The sequence below is a fragment of the Ranitomeya imitator genome, chromosome 2 (assembly GCF_032444005.1).
Source record: "Ranitomeya imitator isolate aRanImi1 chromosome 2, aRanImi1.pri, whole genome shotgun sequence".
Taxonomy (NCBI): Eukaryota; Metazoa; Chordata; class Amphibia; order Anura; family Dendrobatidae; genus Ranitomeya; species Ranitomeya imitator.
In genome coordinates this window covers 52,320,007-52,334,442 of record NC_091283.1, presented here as the reverse complement: position 1 = coordinate 52,334,442, position 14,436 = coordinate 52,320,007, and the positions used below count along the sequence as shown (strand labels likewise).

Sequence of the window (14,436 nt, the reverse complement as noted above, 5' to 3'; positions counted from 1 at the left end):
CTGCTGCTCACTCACTTCCTCCAATTATCTTCCTGTTCGGGGAGGAGAGTGAAGCTAGTGCTGCTTGGCCGCAGGTCCAAGGTGACATAATAATGTCATGCAATCCCAGGGAGAGCCAGTGCCAGGACTAACGGAACTGCTCTGGTACTAGAGATGAGTATAGCTGTTATTATATTACTGGGGAGAAACATCGGGATTCAGAAGAAGATGTCCGAGTAGTGGACAAGACCTTTAATACAGCATATGTCATTGAACGTATCAAGACTGATGTCAAGTAGAGATGGTGTGAATCGATATGCAACTCCATAACTAACCAGCTGCAGTTGCAATCGTCACCGGGAACACATGATCGGCAGGAGGTGTCACACTCTTACCAATCAGACATTGATGACCTATCCTAAGGTAGCACATGAAAGTTAAATTATAGACAATCCCTGTGAGGCATCCTACAACAACCACAGAGTAAAATATAAACCCAAAACGTCAATTACTAAAAAAGTAACAAAATTTTATCAATCAACACAAAACGAGTATAGGTACAGACTTGTTAAACAGGGTACACGCAGAGCTCGAATACGGAGGACATAAATAAGTGAACAATCGCACCATGGGCAACAATAGAATATAGCCTATGGACACTAATAACATGTTACGCTAAATATCCATATGAAAGCATGTGTCATTAAAATGCATAGTGCCTGATAAGGTACAGCATCACATGTTCTCAGTGTTACAATATGAGTAACTAATCATCTAAACCTGAATAGGAAAAAGTAAAATTGAGGTTATGTCTATCTTACCCATAAGATTAGTGCCAGTGTCTTGTCCAGCAGCTCCGACGCGCGTTTCGCGTGGGCTTCCTCGGGGGGCCGTGATTATGTGTGTGTCCTGAGTACTATTTAAGGGATCCTGACAGCTGTAGCTACTAAACAGCGCTATAATTGGCGCATGTGCACCGCCATGTTGGGGACGCTGCGAACATCATCCCCGCCTCTCCTAGTGCTCAGAGCGGGTGGAGGGAAAACCCTCAGGACATTATTTCCCGCTATGTCACTTCCGGATGCCGGGAGGGATGATCCGCGAACCCCACTGCGGCACGCATGCGCGCATGCTGTAGACGCCATCTTACATGAGGGAACGACTAAGGACAGTAAGTATATACTACAATAAGTGAAATACGTGGTACATGTGCTACCAAATGTGTAAAGGGAACGAAAAAAAGAGGAGGGTAGAAGCCGCTCCTAAATAATAGCAGCCACCCCTTATACTACAATTAAAAAGTGACGTGTGCATAGGGACTAACGTATACCCATTAGTTGAGTGCAAACACTGCACATACAAGGAGATCATACAAAAGAAAACTACTAATAATAATACTAATATGTGACAATCTGCTATTAAAATACAGTAGCAGCTATCAACGTGCAAAATTAACGTGCAAAGATACATTGCATATTCATATAGCACATATAGAAAGAATGAAAATAATGATCAATACAATAACACTATAACCAAAGAAAGAAGAAAATAATAATAAAACATACATAAAAAATACATAACAATCATAAAAGATATTAAGAAAAAGAAATAAAAAGTAAATAAATAAGAAGAAAAATAAAAATAAAGAAAAAAATATAAAATAATAATAACCACTGCGCCGTGTACGTTTCCCATGTCAAATAAGCGTACTATCTTGCATATGGCGGGATACACTAGATAACACGTCCCGAAGCAGACCGCCAGATGGATTTTTCATAATGTTCATCTGTCAGAACCGCTGCTGTCATGATATTCAGATGTTTCATAGATGCCCAGGAGAACAGACAATGATGGAAATAGATACGTGTAAAGGGAATACTAAAATAATACAAATAAAAACACACAAAATTAAAATCCAGACTGTTGTGAATTCTGTTGTCGAACTCCCTCCTGTGGTCGTGAATGGTACTTCGGCGAGTTCTGTCCATGGACTCCCTCTGGTGGCTGTGAGTGGAGCTGCTGCTTCTGAGGTTCCTTACACAGGTGACGTGGTTTATCCTTTGGTTGGCTGCTCTATTTAACTCCACTCAGATCGTTACTCCATGCCAGCTGGCAATGTTCCTGTATTTGTTCAGTTCGCTCTTGGATCTTTCTGGTGACCTGTCTACTCCAGCAGAAGCTAAGTTCCTGCCAGTTATTATTTGTTCTTTGTTGCCTTGTCCAGCTGGATATCATGATTTTGCCTTACTAGCTGGAAGCTCTGGGATGCAGAGTGGCATCTGCGCACCGTTAGTCGGTGCGGAGGTCTTATTGCACAGTCTGTGTGGTCTTTTGTAGTTTTTTGTGCTGACCGCAAAGATACCTTTCCTATCCTCTGTCTGTTTAGTAAGTCTGGCCTCCCTTTGCTGAAACCTGTTTCATTTCTGCGTTTGTGACTTTCATCTGTATTCACAGTCAATATATTTGGGGGGCTGCCTTTTCCTTTGGGGAATTTCTCTGAGGCAAGGTAGGCTTTATTTTCTATCTCTAGGGCTAGCTAGCTCTTAGGCTGTGAAGAGGCGTCTAGGGAGAGTCAGGAACGCTCCACGGCTATTTCTAGTTGTTGTGATAGGATTAGGGGTTGCGGTCAGCAGAGCTCCCACATCCCAGAGCTTGTCCTGTGTCAGTTTAACTATCAGGTCATGCCGAGTGCTCCTAACCACCAGGTCCATAACACCAGACACAATGAATTAAGGTAGACCTGACACAATAGATCTATAAAAAGGACGCAAAACTAAGTTGCTCGTTTAAGCCATGTGGAGACATAGTTCTTAATACAGCGACACTCTAGTTGTGCAAGTTTTTTCTTGAGGTCACCACCTCTTATACCACTCCTAACGTATCTATGCCAAAAACCTTCAAATCTTTAGGGTTACATCCATGGTGCTGCTTAAAATGGAGGGTATGGTCTTCAGTGATGCAAAATCATTTGCCTCCTTTGTTGCCATGATGTCCCTAAAATGTTTGCGAGGCTATATTCTATTTTTGCTCATGGTGCGATTTTTCAGTGATTTATGTCCTCCGTATACGAGCTCTGCCTGTACCCTGTTTATCAAGTCTGTACCTATACTCATTTTGTGTCGATTAATAAAATTTTGTTACTTTTTTAGCAATTGACGTTTTGGGTTTATATTTTACTCCGTGGTTGTTGTAGGATGTATCTAGTAGTGGAGTTTTTCCCTGTGATTCAATGAATGTCCATTATAAGGGTGTATCCCTGTGAATTTCTTACTGATATGCATCAGTGGTATCTGTATTTAATCCCTGTGACACAGCAATACAGATGACATTTGCATGTTGCCAGCTTGTGGATCTTTGCCAATATCTCCCACACAGAAAATGCAACTGAACTTAAGGTACCTTCACACATAACGATATTGTTAATGATATCGTTGCTTTTTGTGACGTAGCAACGATATCGTTAATGAAATCGTTATGTGTGACAGCGACCAACGATCAGGCCCCTGCTGGGAGATCGTTGGTCGCTGAATAAAGTCCAGAACTTTATTTCGTCGCTGGACTCCTGCTGACATCGCTGGATCGGCGTGTGTGACACCGATCCAGCGATGTCTTCACTGGTAACCAGGGTAAACATCGGGTAACTAAGCGCAGGGCCGCGCTTAGTAACCCGATGTTTACCCTGGTTACCATCCTAAAAGTAAAAAAAAACAAACGCTACATACTTACCTACAGCCGTCTGTCCTCCAGCGCTGTGCTCTGCTCTCCTCCTGTACTGGCTGTGAGCGTCGGTCAGCCGGAAAGCAGAGCGGTGACGTCACCGCTCTGCTTTCCGGCCGCTGTGCTCACACAGACAGTACAGGAGGAGTGCAGAGCACAGCGCTGGAGGACAGACGGCTGTAGGTAAGTATGTAGTGTTTGTTTTTTTTTTACTTTTAGGATGGTAACCAGGGTAAACATCGGGTTACTAAGCGCGGCCCTGCGCTTAGTTACCCGATGTTTACCCTGGTTACCGGCATCGTTGGTCGCTGGAGAGCGGTCTGTGTGACAGCTCTCCAGCGACCAAACAGCGACGCTGCAGCGATCCAGATCGTTGTCGGTATCGCTGCAGCGTCGCTTAATGTGAAGGTACCTTTATCCTCAAGTAACATGGGTTATCTAAAGTTTCTGACTTGAATAAACATTCTCTACTTTACCAAGAGCAACTCTATAAAAGAACATAAAAAACTTAAAGTACCATCATAAAATTTTTTATTTTGTACTGCTAGCAGAATCCTTTAGTTGGAGACATAAATCCATAGATCCCTTCCCTCTTCCCTTAAAGAAGGCAACTAAACAAAAAACTTTCAACTATTTTAACCCCTTCATGATGGGACTGATCTCCATTTTTGCTTTTTTGTTTTTTCCTCCCCATCTTCCCAGAGCCATAAGTCTTTTATTTTTCTGTCCATATACACATACAGTACAAGGACTTTCGTTTTGTAGGACGAGGTGTACTTTTAAATGACACCATTAATCTTACCACATATTGTATTGGAATAATGGAACCAAATTCCAAGTTGGGAGAAATTGTGAAGAAAAGCAAATCTGACTTTGTTTTTTGGGAATTGTTTTTACGGTATACATTTTGCAGCAAAAATAAACTTCTAATATGATTCTGCTCATCAGTACAATTATGGTGATACCAAACATGTCAGTTTTTTTTTATTTTAGTGGTGAAAAAAAATCAGAAGTTTTCAAAATATCAAAAGATCAAAATATTTTTTAGGGGTTGTGTTGCCATTTTCCGAGACCTGTAACATTTATTTCTTTGGTCCTACGAGCTGTGTGCTGGCTTATTTTATTGCGGGATCAGATGTTGTTTTGATTGTTACTATTTTGGGATCGATTTGACTTTTTGATAATTTGGTACAGCATTATTTAAGGAATTACTGTAACCCCCCAAAAAATTATTTTGGCATTTTTTATTTCTTTTTGTTTATTTTGTCCGGTTCCATTTCACCCTCCATTTTCTTTCCGGGGAGAAAAAAATTCATGCCGACGCTTTCTCTCGTTCTGTTGTATCATCTAAGGTGGAAGAAGAGGAGCCTCGGCTTATTGTCCCCACTGAGAGCCTGAGAACTGTGGCCCCAGTTTCGCTAGAGTCTGTGCCTCCGGGCAAGACTTACCATCCAATCTGCGTCCGGAGGTTCTCTCTTGGGCTCACTCGTCCAGGGTGGGTAAACATTTTGGGTCCAAAAAGACATCTGAACTACTGGCGGGGACATACTGGTGGTCGCATATGGCTCAAGACGTCGCAGACTATGTTCGGGCGTGTCTCCTGCACCAAGAACAAGTCTCCTCGGCAACGGCCAGCTGGGTTGCTTTACCCCCTGCTGGTGGAGGACAGGCCCTGGGAGATGGTTGGGATGGATTTTGTGGTGGGCTTACACAAATCTTATAGCTGCACCATTATTTGGGTGATCACCGACCATTTTTCCAAAATGGTGCACTTGGTGCCTCTTCCACGGCTACCTTCTGCACGGGTCCTGGCAGCGTTGTTTATTAAACATATCTTTTGCCTACGCGGTATGCTGGACAAATTGTCAGTGACCGGGGTCCCCAGTTTGTGTCTCGGTTCTGGAGAGAGCTTTGTCGTCTAATCAGCATTGAGTTGAATCTCTCTTCAGCATATCATCCCGAGACGAATGGCTTGGTGGAGAGGGCCAACCAGACCCTTGTCACATATCTGCGACATTTTGTGTCAGCTAGGCAGGATGACTGGGCATCCTTGCTACCATGGGCGGAATTTGCGCTAAACAATGCCGTAGCCGACTCCATTGTTCAGACCCCATTCCTCCTTAATTACGGCCAGCATCCGTGAGTTCCTGTGCTTATGCCCGTGTCTTCCGCCAACTCCAGGGTGGCAGACTGGGCTGTGGAGGCACGGGACATTTGAGACCGCACTCAGGATGCCATCCGGGCCTAAAAGGAGAGAATGAGGTCTTCCGCCGTTGCACATTGGTGCCCCGCTCTGACCTTTGCTCCTGGCGACTTGGTGTGGCTCTCCGCCTGTAACATCAGGCTGCAAGTTGAGTCCACTAAGTTTTCACCTCACTACTTGGTTCCCTTCAAGGTCCTTGAACAGGTTAACCCTGTGGTCTACCGTCTGGTCCTTCCTTCACACCTAGGTATCACCGACAGCTTTCATGTGTCCCTCTTGAAGCCCGTATACTAGTCCCAGTTTTCTGAGTCATCTGCTGGGACATTGGGTTCATCTACGGATGATTACAAGGTGAATGCTATCTCGGGGTGTAAGGTGGTACGTGGTAAAAATTTTTAGTTGGTGGATTGGAAGGGTTATGGCCCAGAGGACAGGTCCTGAGAGCCTGCTGAGCACATTCAAACTCCACAGCTCATTGTGGCCTTTGAGTGTAGCGAGGTCCAAGGAGGGGGACTCTAGGAGGGGGGTAATGTTAGGTGTCGAGTTTCCGCCTCTGCACAGGGGGAATTTCGAACAATCCCTGCTGCGGTCTCCCATTCTTCTCCAGCCACAGTGGAGTCTGCTCAGTGGAGACGTCGGTCCCAGCATCTAGCTCAGGTTACATAGTTACATAGTTACATAGTTATTAAGGTTGAAGGAAGACTATATGTCCATCTAGTTCAACCCATAGCCTAACCTAACATGTTGATCCAGAGGAAGGCAAAAAAACCCCATGTGCAAAGAGTAAGCTCCACATTGGGGAAAAAAATTCCTTCCCGACTCCACATACGGCAATCAGACTAGTTCCCTGGATCAACGCCCTATCAAGGAATCTAGTGTATATACCCTGTAACATTATACTTTTCCAGAAAGGTATCCAGTCCCCTCTTAAATTTAAGTAATGAATCACTCATTACAACATCATACGGCAGAGAGTTCCATAGTCTCACTGCTCTTACAGTAAAGAATCCGCGTCTGTTATTATGCTTAAACCTTTTTTCCTCCAACCGCAGAGGATGCCCCCTTGTCCCTGTTTCAGGTCTATGATTAAAAAGATCATCAGAAAGGTCTTTGTACTGTCCCCTCATATATTTATACATTAAAATAAGATCACCCCTTAGTCTTCGTTTTTCCAAACTAAATAGCCCCAAGTGTAATAACCTATCTTGGTATTGCAGACCCCCCAGTCCTCTAATAACCTTGGTCGCTCTTCTCTGCACCCGCTCCAGTTCAGCTATGTCTTTCTTAAACACCGGAGACCAGAACTGTGCACAGTATTCTAAGTGTGGTCGAACTAGTGACTTGTATAGAGGTAAAATTATGTTCTCCTCATGAGCATCTATGCCTCTTTTAATGCATCCCATTATTTTATTTGCCTTTGTAGCAGCTGCCTGACACTGGCCACTGAATTTAAGTTTGTCATCCACCCCTACACCCAGGTCTTTTTCATTGACGGTTTTGCCCAGAGTTTTAGAATTAAGCACATAATTATACATCTTATTACTTCTACCCAAGTGCATGACCTTACATTTATCCCCATTAAAGCTCATTTGCCATTTATCAGCCCAAGCTTCTAGTTTACATAAATCATCCTGTAATATAAAATTGTCCTCCTCTGTATTGATTACCCTGCAGAGTTTAGTGTCATCTGCAAATATTGAAATTCTACTCTGAATGCCCCCTACAAGGTCATTAATAAATATGTTAAAAAGAAGAGGGCCCAATACTGACCCCTGTGGTACCCCACTGCTAACCGCTACCCAGTCCGAGTGTGCTCCATTAATAACCACCCTTTGTTTCCTATCCCTGAGCCAGCTCTCAACCCACTTGCACATATTTTCCCCTATCCCCATTATTCTCATTTTATGTATCAACCTTTTGTGTGGCACCGTATCAAAAGCTTTTGAAAAGTCCATATACACTACATCCACTGGGTTCCCTTGGTCCAATCTGGAACTTACCTCTTCATAGAAACTGATCAAATTAGTCTGACATGAACGGTCCCTAGTAAACCCGTGCTGATACTGGGTCATGAGGTTATTCCTCTTCAGATACTCCAGTATAGCATCCCTTAGAATGCCCTCCAGGATTTTACCCACAGTAGAGGTTAAGCTTACTGGCCTATAATTTCCGAGTTCAGTTTTTGTCCCCTTTTTGAATATTGGCACCACATTTGCTATACGCCAGTCCTGTGGCACAGACCCTGTTATTATGGAGTCTTTAAAGATTAAAAATAATGGTCTATCAATGACTGTACTTAATTCCTGCAGTACTCGAGGGTGTATCCCATCCGGGCCCGGAGATTTGTCAATTTTAGTGATTTTTAGACGCCGCCGCACTTCCTGCTGGGTTAAGCAGGTGACATTTAATTGGGAATTTTTATCACTAGACATTTTGTCTGCCATGGGATTTTCTTGTGTAAATACTGATGAAAAAAAGTCATTTAGCATATTGGCTTTTTCCTCATCCTCATCCACCATCTCACCCAGACTATTTTTAAGGGGGCCAACACTATCATTTTTTAGTTTCTTACTATTTATGTAGTTAAAGAATATTTTAATAGAATAGAAATTGTTAAAACATTAAGATAGCCGTTATTTCACAGAGGTCAACATCAAGAGCATCAGCCATTTCTAAAACGTCACATTGTACCATCATTCCAGGCCCAGTGATAAGAATACGTAGTTTATATACTATGGCCCACAAACTGTGATAGGTTACTACATCATAAAAAAGACAAATAACCCCAAAATACCATGCTTTTTTTTTTATAGGAGAACGTTACTAATAATCAGTAAGACATGTGCCATAAATCTTACACTTTAGGGGAAAAAATGTTCTCCTTACATCTATACAGCTGGTAGAGAGTTATCAACCATTGTCTGCATATCGTCTGAATTTGGGATCATTTTTACCATTTTACAATCACATCCATATTTCAAATCTTCTGAAAGTTTAGCGTCACTTGGTAGTATTGGATTTGTTTTGTTAGGCTTGCTTTAAAATAAGTGATCCCAATCATAGAGAATCATGGGGACTCAAATTCTTCTTCACTTTGGACAAGCTCATTACAAATTTCTCTTCACCAAGTCCAGCCGTGATCCATTGAGAAACCTTGGAGCAACTTCCCTTCAGAGCCATCGTTAGCGATATTAGGCATTACACCTGGCGGACTCAACAATCAATATATTGTATGTGGAAATGTTTATTTGTAGACCCTTCATGTAGATCTATTTAGAATTTAGGGTTATAGATTGTGTTTTATTACCATTTTTCAACATTTTTTTGCAAATATAGTGATCCAATATAGTTTGCGATGTTATATATTTATAGCACTCTCGTAGTTTCCATTTACCAGTGTTACAGATTACTGTATTTCCTTAAAGTCAAAACGATTTTTGGAAAAACTTGAATGGATCAAGCAAAATTGGGTGGCCAATAATTAGCTCTTGTTGCTTAGAAGATGCAACACCAGTTCCTCGTCCTCTCGAAGGGAAAGTCCTGTGTTTAGTGGCTCGAATGGTTCCTCCGAGTTTGAGGTCGTCTTCCTCTTTTTAGCAGCCATTGGTTTTCCTACTGGGCCCTTGGACTTGCTGGGGAAAATTCTCTTCCTTGAGGTCATCTCCTCGTGGTCACTGCTACTTTCTTCTCCACTGCGGTCATCCTCGTGGTCTCCATCACCATCATCATCACTATCATCATCTCCTCTATACTTATCGGGGTCAGGAAGGGTGCTGAGGTCTAATTCATCTTCACTGTCATCCTGGTCAAGGTAAGCGACAGCCTCCTCATCCTCCTCTTCTGGTTTCATGTGGGCCTCTCTCTTTGCTGCCTTTTCCTTTAGTCGTCTTTCCCGATGTTTTTCCTTGATTTTTTGCCTGTATGTCTCTTTGTCGTATTTGTCCTCCTCGGTCAGCCGTTCTCTCGCTTTAGTCAAATCAATGCCGTTTTGATCATCATCTTCACCACCAGCAACTTGTACTGCGGCTTTCTGTATCGGGGGCCATTGTTGTACTGCCTCTCCATCGTCTGCAAACACTATCTTGGTGTTCACCTTGAATTTCTTCTTCAAAACTTTTTTGGCTTCTGAAACTTTTGTTACTTTTTCTGTTTTCTTAAGTTTAGTTTTGGTTATTTCATCCTCCAGAACTTTATCACTTTCATTAATACCAAATACATCTCTTCTCTTTACGGTAAAAATCTCCTCATCCCGGCAGTCGTCATCATCATCGTCCTCCTCATCTATCAGCTGGAAAGCAGATGGTCTTCCAGACTTGGTGCTCTCGGCGGCGTCTGAATCGTCCTCCTCTTCTTCTTCGCCGTCTCCACTGGATAGTTCATCTTTCTTTATATTCCCTTTTACGGTCCGATTTAAATTCTTTCCACTGAGTTGAGACTTAAAGTTTTCAATTTCCTCATCGCTGATGGTGCCAGGGTCCTGGGCGTCCTCACTTGGTTTACTTTCAGAACTCTTCGAGTTTTGAGCTTTCTGAAGGAACCGAACTCTTGGGGCCACAGCAAGACCCAATGACCGAGCAAACTGTGAAAGAGGCAACTGGAAGACATCGAATACTTCCTTGTCCTTCATTAAATAGACAGATCGCAAATAGGAAACAAAACACCTTTGAGCGCGTTCTTTCAGCTGCTGCTCCTGGGCCAAAAACGCCTCCAGTCGCCCTTGAACATCAAGGAGCTTCTCAGGGTTAATTTTAATTTCGTTAATGGGCACTTTCTTCTCGTCCAGCTGTCGCACCATCCCTTTCACTTCGGATGGCAGCAGCACCAGCAAAGCTTCTCCTCCTTTCTGGTACCGTGCCGTTCGCCCAACTCTGTGGATGTAAGTGTTCGCATCCTCCGGACAGTCCAGCTGCAGAACCCAGTTCACTGCCGGGAAATCGAGCCCCCGAGCAGCAATGTCGGTGGCAAAAAGCACTGCAGACTCTTTTCTCACAAAATCGTTATAGACTTCCATCCTCTTCATCTGCTGCTGTTTGCCGTGCAGAGCCAATATGGAGGTACCAGGCCGCAACCTGCAGAACGCTCGGTACAGGTACTGCACCTCCTTACAGCTAGAAAAGAAGACGATGCTCTTCTTCTTCAGATGGTTCCTCACAAACGAGAACAAGAGGTTGATCTTCTGGGAGAGCTCACAAACTACGTAGTTCTGCTCCAAAGTTGCGGGGGTGCTAAACTTTGCATTCTCATGCACCCACACATACTCCGGGTCTTTAAGGCTCAGACGTGCAAGATCTTTGACAGATTTTGTCTGGGTTGCAGAAAAGTTGATACTGGACAACTGGTTACTACTGCCCTTCCAGGCTCTGTCCTTGTAGCCAGCAATGTTCAGAACCGAGCAGGTCTTTCTGGGACTAAGTCCTGCTTTTCACATACTGAGCATGCCCAGGGTAAGATCTCTCTTTGGAGATCAAGGGTCACATGCTTAGATACTGCAGCAAATCTCATTGGCGACTAGGAAGGTCCTGAAGGTGCTCAACTTTTGTGGCAGCCTCCAATTGGTCATTCTGGGAAGTTCCTGTACTTGCTGCAGCTATAAAAGGTTTGCATGACCTCACGGCCATGTGCTACTGTATACTTGAAATCATGTGTGTGTTGATGTGTGAAAGTCGCTCATTAATCATTCCCTCCCTTGTGTATAACTGCTCGTGTAAGGTGGATGTTTGCTATCTAGCGCCCGACAGAGTCATCAGTACTAAACACACGATACAGCGTCAATTGCTGTAACCGCCAGTGCGGCGCTTTGGGCTATTAGAGCCCTTTCCTACCCCAAGTCTGGGTGGTTAGTGGCATCCGCCAAAGCGGCACAGCACACACTCTTGTGCATTTTAATTATATTTTCAGTTACTCTGACACCCCAGTTGCGGAGTCGAGCACAAGTGGTCTGAACGTACTCTAATCCTGTGTCTTGGGAGAGACTCCTGAGACTCCTTGCTTGCGCTCTTGGTGCGGTACCGCAGCCCTGTGATGAAACAGGGTTTGCTTCTTTCACACAGGGTGAAGTTAACCCGTGTGTGTATCTACATTGTACCTCCATATAGTCCGTCATTACTCAGCAGCAGGTTCCATCTCTGTGCGGTGGACTCCGGGCTGCGAACGCACATTATACCATCTCTCTTATAATTTGGTGCGTTCCACTAGCCCTAATATTCACATACCGTATATACTCGAGTATAAGCCGAGATTTTCAGCCCAAATTTTTGGGCTGAAAGTGCCGCTCTCGGATTATACTCAAGTCACGGTAGCGGTGGGGTCGGCGGGTGAGGGGGTGAGGGCGCTGAGGCATACTTACCTAGTCCCAGCGATCCTCGCGCTGTCCCTGCCGTCCCACAGGCTTCTGTGCTGTAGCTTCTTCCCCTCTTCAGCGGTCACGTGGGACCGCTCATTAGAAAAATGAATAGGCGGCTCCACCTCCCATAGGGGTGGAGCCGCCTATTCATTTCTCTAATCAGCAGTACCGGTGACCGCTGATAGAGAAAGAATCTGCGGCACCGAAGACAGCTGTGACAGGCAGAGGGAGCCGGACGTCGGGACCAGGTAAGTATGTAATATTCACCTGTCCACGTTCCAGCCGCCGGGCGCCGCTCCATCTTCCCTGCGTCGCTCCGCTCTGAATGTTCAGGTCAGAGGGCGCGATGACGCATATAGTGTGTGCGGCGCCCTCTGCCTGATCAGTCAGAGCGGGGAGACGCCGGGACCGGACGCTGGGAGCTGCAAGCAAGAGAGGTGAGTATGGCATTTTTTTTTTTTTATTGCAGCAGCAGCGGCCATGGCACAGATTTATGTGGAGCATCTATGGGGAATATGAACGCTGCAGAGCACTATATGGGGCACAGCCAAGGGGGAATATGAGCGCTGCAGAGCACTATATGGGGCACAGCCAAGGGGGAATATGGACAGTGCAGAGCACTGTATGGGGCACAGCCAAGGGGGAATATGAACAGTGCAGAGCACTGTATGGGACACAGCCAAGGGGGAATATGAACAGTGAAGAGCACTGTATGGGACACAGCCAAGGGGGAATATGAACAGTGCAGAGCACTGTATGGGACACAGCCAAGGGGGAATATGAACAGTGCAGAGCACTGTATGGGGCACAGCCAAGGGGGAATATGAACAGTGCAGAGCACTGTATGGGACACAGCCAAGGGGGAATATGAACAGTGCAGAGCACTGTATGGGACACAGCCAAGGGGGAATATGAACAGTCCAGAGCACTATATGGCACAGCTATGGGGAAATAATGATCTATTTTTGTTTTTGAAATTCACCGGTAAATGCTGCATTTCCACCCTAGGCTTATACTCGAGTCAATAGGTTTTCCCAGTTTTTTGTGGCAAAATTAGGGGGGTCGGCTTATACTCGGGTCGGCTTATACTCGAGTATATACGGTATATTACATTCGGTAGAAGTGAGAACTACTGCTCCTCACTCACTTCCTCCAAATATCTTCCTGTTCGGAGAGGAGAGTGAAGCTAGCGCTGCTTGGCCGCAGATACAGTGTGACATAATAATGCCATGAAATCCCAGGGAGAGCCAGTGCCAGCACTGATGGAACTGCTCTTGTACTAGAGATGAGTATAGCTGTTATTATATTACTGGGGAGAAACATCGGGATTCAGAAGAAGATGTCCGAGTAGTGGATAAGACCTTTAATACAGCATTAGAGTTGAGCGACCTTGACCTTTTTAGAGTCGAGCCGGGTTTCGCGAAACCCGACTATCTCAAAAGTCGGGTCGAGTGAAATTGGCCGATTATGACGTAAAGTCGGGATCGACCGAAACACGAAACCCAATGCAAGTCAATGGGGCAGCATAGTCGACAGTGAGTGGGGGCCAGGAAAACACCTAGAGTGCCCATTTTAATGTCAAAACCATCCATTCTTCTTAATGAAGCTTGTCAAGCGTAATTTACCTTATAATAATTGGAAGGCATTTGAAATTGGGGGTCATTTGGCTAAAGTTGTGGTGGGTAGGGCTGGTTCAAGTAATTAGTGGGCCCAGGAAATCTGGACCACGTCACGGCAGTGGAGCAGGGAGAGGTAAGTATTTCAACTTTGCAAGTGCTGTGAACCTGAGCAAGCAGGGGGGGCCCACTCGTTGGCATTGGCACTGGCACAGGGCCCCTCAAAGTACAGCGGTGTGTTTGCACGGCGGGGGCGCCTCCCACCGGCAGCAACACTTTTGCGTACTATGAGAGGCCCTGTGCCAGTGACGTCGCCAACTAGTATTCCTCCCCCCACCTGATGAAGGAACCTGCACTTTCATCTGCACCTTCCTCTTTGTCCCCGTGTAAGGTGGTATGGTATGCGGGAAGAGCAACCTGACTTTCAGCAGGGTCACAATGTTGTTGTGTAGCGTGCACGGGGAATGTTGCGTTATGGGTCAATGTACCAGCAGACTCATCTATCACTGGCTGGGCAATGGGCAGGATGAGGAGGAAACACAGATATAGGCCCAAAGAATAAAGTTGGCTAAATGCAG

General features: G+C 44.9%; 1 pseudogene; it reads right to left on the bottom strand.

Annotated features, from left to right (window-relative positions):
- Window positions 1-8,495: 8,495 nt before the first annotated feature.
- On the bottom strand, window positions 8,496-11,401 carry LOC138666240 (probable ATP-dependent RNA helicase DDX10 pseudogene; annotated as a pseudogene).
- Between the last annotated feature and the right edge of the window lie 3,035 nt (window positions 11,402-14,436).